Genomic DNA, 5,378 nt, shown 5'->3' with positions numbered 1-5,378 from the left:
CTTGGGGCCCCGGCAGAGGTGGATAAACAGCGTGACGACAGGCTCCACCCAGACAAACAGCAGTTTGGCCTGCCCCCTGCCCCGGGGCTCCTCTCAGGCCGCAGGGCAGGCAGGCAGCCTTTACAAGGCGGCTGCTCTCTCCCCGAAAGCTGTTGAGCTCTGACACCAAGTACAGGCATTCTGGAGCCGGAGGACCCCCGGCCTCGAAACTGGGTCCTTAATGCCGCAGGTCAGGGGAGGCTGTGACATGGGGGCCCGCGTGTTAGTTCATTTGTCAGAGCTGGGGGAGGGGTGCACCAGGCTGCCCATCGCTATAGGGAGACAGAACGGGATGCTGGTGGCTGTAGCACGGGGGCGCGGGGAACGGGGTATGGGGGGGGCGGACGAGTGACACTCGGACCAGGCAGAGTCTTCTAGCTGAGGTCTTCCTTCCCCAGGCCTTAAGGCAGGCAGACCTGGGCTCCTCTTCCATGCCTTGTCGGTTAACCTCTGTGAAGCTCGGTTTTCTCTCCAATAAAGTGGTGGCACTTTTGCCTAATCCTCTGGGTGGACATAAAGGTTAGAGCAGACGTCTGAGGAGCCCCGGGACACCATCAGCGCTGGAAAAGGTTTCAAGCTCTTGCATCTGCCCCCAGCGTTGAGCTTTCGGTGGCAGGCTCCTTGGGACGTCCCTGTCCACGTCACCACCCCTTGGCTCAGTGCCTGGCACCGCACCAGCCTCTGAGGCACGTTTGTGCAATGAACAGATTAATCAGTCACTGAGCATCTTGGCATTCGATCTCTCCAAGCCAAGAGCTGGGGTCTAGCGGGAAGCGTTTTGGAGGCGAGGCCGGGCTGGAGGATCGGAGCTTGGGGTCAGATATACACAGAAGAAGTTCTGGAATGGGGGTTGGGGGACACCTGTGTCCTCCAAACCAGGATCTTCTCCAGCTGCCAGGTGCATGTGTGTGTGCGTGTGCATGCGTGTGTGTGTGTGATCACACTCCCCAACTGCAAGGTTGTGTGCTGAGGGGGAGTGGTAGCCATGTGCTCCCCACAGGGAGAGCCCAACTAGTGGAGATGCCGTTGTTTATGATCGCTTAGCAGCAGCTCAACAGCAGAGGGGAAAGTCCCAGGTATGGGTGAGGAATCTGCAGAGCTCAGGGCCACAGAAAGGAGCCGATTTGGCACAAGAGCTGGGACCTGTGTTATGGGCTGAATCGTGTTCCCCCCACCAAGTTCCTAGGTTGAAGCCTTAACCCCCAGGACCTCAGAATGTGACTGTATTTGGAGATAGGATTTTTAGAGGTAAAGTTAAAATGAGGTCATTGGAATGGGCCCTGATTCAATATGACTGTGTCTAAATAAGAGGAGATTAGGACACAGACACAAACGGAAGGCCAAGTGAGGACGCAGGGAGAAGACGGCTGTCTACACGCCAAGGAGAGAGGCCTCAGGAGAAACCAACCCTGCCGACTGCTTGGCCTTACACTTCCAGCCTCCAGAGCTGTGAGACCACGAGTGTCCGTTGTTGAAGCCACTCAGTCTGTGGTTCTCTGCTGTGGCCGCCTGCAAGCCCCTGTGCTAGGGTCTCCACCAAGGACTTCATGCGGGAGAAGAACAAGCCCGCTCGCCTCTGCGCTGTTTCCCTCGGGCCGTCCCTGGTGGAAGTCAGGGCCAGGGTGCTCCAATCACCCGAGGGCACCTCCCCATAGGCTCCCTGCCTGTGAGAGGCAGGCCTTGGTAGGGGTGCAGCGGGGAGGCCCAAGGGCTGAGGGATGGAGAAAGCACCTACCAGGTTGGCTACTGTCCCTCCTCCGAGTTGGAAGGGGGTCCAGGGGCTGTGGCCACCAGATGGGGAGGGGTAAGCATCATGCCAGGAGGGCAAAGAGGCCCCTGGCAAGAAGGGGAGGGGACAGCCCGATGCCACCCCAAATAAATAGCTTGCTTCCCGCTCACCCTCAAGCCCTGTCCCACAGCTTCAGGCAAAATGTACCCCGTGCCCACCCACAGATGTTCCTCTGCAACTACAGTGGAAGCCAGTTTTTCTCCTTTGGGTGAATGCATTCTGAGGCAGGACATTCCAGAAGCTGGATGCCATGGGTGTCGGTGGGCCTGGACTGTGTCCCCAGACTGCCTGCAGGCTCCCCTCCCTCCTCTGCTGAGATTTCCTGAAGGCTGGAGTCACCCACCAGGCTTGCTTTCTTCACCCTGTGCTACCGCCCTTGCATGGAACGCTTCTTCCCTCACCCCCAAGCCAGTCGCATCACTTTTATGAATCGCCTTTATGGAAAAAAAAAAAAATGACATGAAAAGAAATATAAAGATCAGCAAAAATGGTGTCTGTCAGTTAACTGAATCTGCCTCGCCACCACCTCGTGGTTGAGGTCGATGGTATATTGCTCATTTCTTCTTGTCTGAAGGACTCAGCTTGTTCTATACTTGCTGAGTCTCAACTTTTTCAAACATTTGCTGGCAAGGGAAATTAATGTTACCATCTCGATGGCCGCTGAAGCTTTCTTTAAAAATCATTTCCCCTCCTGTGCTTATTAATCAGTGAAAACGAGTCCTTAATATACAATTTGTACATGGTAACTTAACATATTTCTTTGAAACACTGTGAACATTTAGAAGAGTGTTTAATGATTTCTGATCGGTAGATATACTTCCTAGTCCCACTCAGCCAGCTCGTTCTCTTTAAAAAGGCTGATGGGGCTTCCCTGGTGGCGCAGTGGTTGAGAATCTGCCTGCCAATGCAGGGGACACGGGTTCGAGCCCTGGTCCGGGAAGATCCCACATGCCGCAGAGCAACTAGCCCCGTGAGCCACAATTACTGAGCCTGCATGTCTGGAGCCTGTGTTCTGCAACGAGAGGCCGCGATAGTGAGAGGCCCGCGCACCGCGATGAAGAGTGGCCCCCGCTTGCCACAACTAGAGAAAGCCCTCGCACAGAAACGAAGACCCAACACAGCCATAAATAAATAAATTAAATTAATTAAATTAAAAAAAAAGGCTGATGGACGTATATACACTACCAAACTTAAGGTAGATAGCTAGTGGGAAGCAGCCACATAGCACAGGGAGATCAGCTTGGTGCTTTGTGACCACCTGGAGGGGTGGGATAGGGAGGGTGGGAGGGAGGGAGACGCAAGAGGGAAGAGATATGGGGACATATGTATATGTATAACTGATTCACTTTGTGATAAAGCAGAAACTAACACACCATTGTAAAGCAATTATACTCTAATAAAGATGTAAAAATAAATAAATAAAAAATAAATAAATAAAAATAAAAAGGCTGCTGTACCGACTGTAAAATAGCTGGCTGGTGGGAAGCAGCAGCACAGAACGGGGAGAGCTACTCGGTGCTTTGCTATGACCTGGGGGGGGGATGGGGGGGGAGGGAGGCTCAAGAGGGAGGGGATATGGGGACATGTGTATGCAGATGGCTGATTCGCTCTGTCGGGCAACAGAAACTAACACAGTATTGTGAAGCAATTATACTCCAATAAAGATCTATTAAAAATAAATAAATAAAAAGGCTTCTGTAAGGCATAAAGTTCATTTGTTGTCATTCAACAAATGACAAAGCTGGATGGCAAGGTTTAAAGCATCCCCTGCTTCTTAGGGTTCCCTTCCATCTCAATCCAGGATAACTGATGGAAACACTGACCAAATAATACATCTCCTCAATCTATTCCAATGGCAACCAAGACCACTGTTTGCGGCTTTCTCTGGATTCTTCTTACCTTGATTTGCATAAACAAAGACTTGTTTTTGTCTTCCAAATTCTGATACAAGCCAAACAGTCACACAAGCTCCCCAGTGCTGAGGCGTTCTGCCCATCCATCTTGGCAGCAACTTTATGCAAAACAGTAAGGAACTACATACAAAACAGAGGTTAGGTCCTAACCCAGGTCCTTTTAAAACTGGAAGTAAATTTCTACTTGATTAAAAAGTGAGTTTATGACCTGCAGAATGGGAGAAAATATTTGCAAATCGTATAATGGATTAATATCCAGAGTATATAAAGAACTCCTACAACAACCAAAACCCAACCCTGATTTAAAAACGGGCAAAGAATGCCCATTTCTCCAAAGAAGATATACAAATCGTGACTAGCACATGAAAAGATGCTCGTCACTTAGTACTAGGGAAATGCAAATCCAAACCACAAAGAGATGCCCCTTCAAACCCATTAGGATGGCTATTACCCAAAACTCAGAAAACGACGAGTGACGATGATGATGCGGAGAAACTGAAACCCTCGGCATTGCTGATGGGAATGTAAAATGCTTCAGTCCGTGTGGAAAACACTACCATGGAGAGAATTCCCGTGCGATCCAGCAATCCCACCTCTGGGTACGTACACAGAAGACCTGAAAGCAGGGCCTTTAAGAGATACTTACTTGTACACCCAAGTCTCAACTGATGTATGACTGGATCAACAAAATGTGGAATATACATACAACGCAATATTATTCAGCCTTAAAAAGGAAGGAAATTCTGACACAGGCCACAACATGGACGAACCTTGAGGATTTCAGGGGCTCAGAACGAGCCTCCCCAGAGTGTGTTACTTTTGCACGAGGAGCTAAAGGCAATAGAGCTCCTGTGGGTTCAAGAGAAACTACTGCTCCTTCCTCAACTACCTACAAGGATTTAAATTGGGGATTTTTCCCAGAAAAGAGTTATTACCGGAGATAAATTCTGTCTGAGTGGCACCATGTATATGGCAGGGCAAATACCTAAGTACCCAGCATCTGCTCTTCCTTTTACCATCCTGTGAAGGGCCTCCTGTCCTTGGAAGGCCCAGGCTCCTATCCCATTCCTTAGCTCAGGGGGGCACATATACCTCATTTTACTTTTCTCTCTCTGACCCTCTCACGTATGTAGGGTTCCCGTTATGTGCAAAATTAAATTTGATCTTTCCTGTTAATCTATCTCATGTCAATTTAATTCTTAGACCAGCCAGAAGAACATAGAAGGGTAGAGGAAAGTTTTCTTCCTCCCTGACAGGATCTTATACTAAGTGAAATAAAGCCAGTTACAAAAAGAACAAATACGGTATGAATCCACTTATATGAAGTAACTAGAGGAGCCAGATTTATAGAGACGGAAACTAGAATGCGGGTTTCCAGGAACTGGGGGATGGAGAAAAGAGAGTGAGTGTTTAATGGGGACAGGGTTGCTTGGGAAGATGAAAAGGTTGTGGAGATGGACGGTGGTGATGGCTACACAGCCATGTGAACGTCCTTAATGCCATTGAGCTGTGCACTGAAAAATGGTAAATTTTATGTTACGCAAGTCTGACCACAACTTTTAAAAAGTGGATTTACAGGAATAGGGGTATCACTGGTATTCTTTCTAAAGCAGGTACCAGCCTCAAAATCCAGGAAA

The 5,378-nt window shown here is 49.4% G+C and overlaps 1 protein-coding gene across 1 annotated transcript in view; it reads right to left on the bottom strand.

Annotated features, from left to right (window-relative positions):
• Positions 1 to 5,378, bottom strand: part of EPHX2 (epoxide hydrolase 2) — a 67,395-nt gene that overhangs the window by 139 nt on the left and 61,878 nt on the right. The window lies entirely within an intron of this gene.

Source organism: Pseudorca crassidens, chromosome 7 (assembly GCF_039906515.1).
Source record: "Pseudorca crassidens isolate mPseCra1 chromosome 7, mPseCra1.hap1, whole genome shotgun sequence".
Classification (NCBI taxonomy): domain Eukaryota; kingdom Metazoa; phylum Chordata; class Mammalia; order Artiodactyla; family Delphinidae; genus Pseudorca; species Pseudorca crassidens.
The sequence above is the reverse complement of the archived record's forward strand: the minus strand, read 5'-3'. Positions and strand labels throughout refer to the sequence as shown.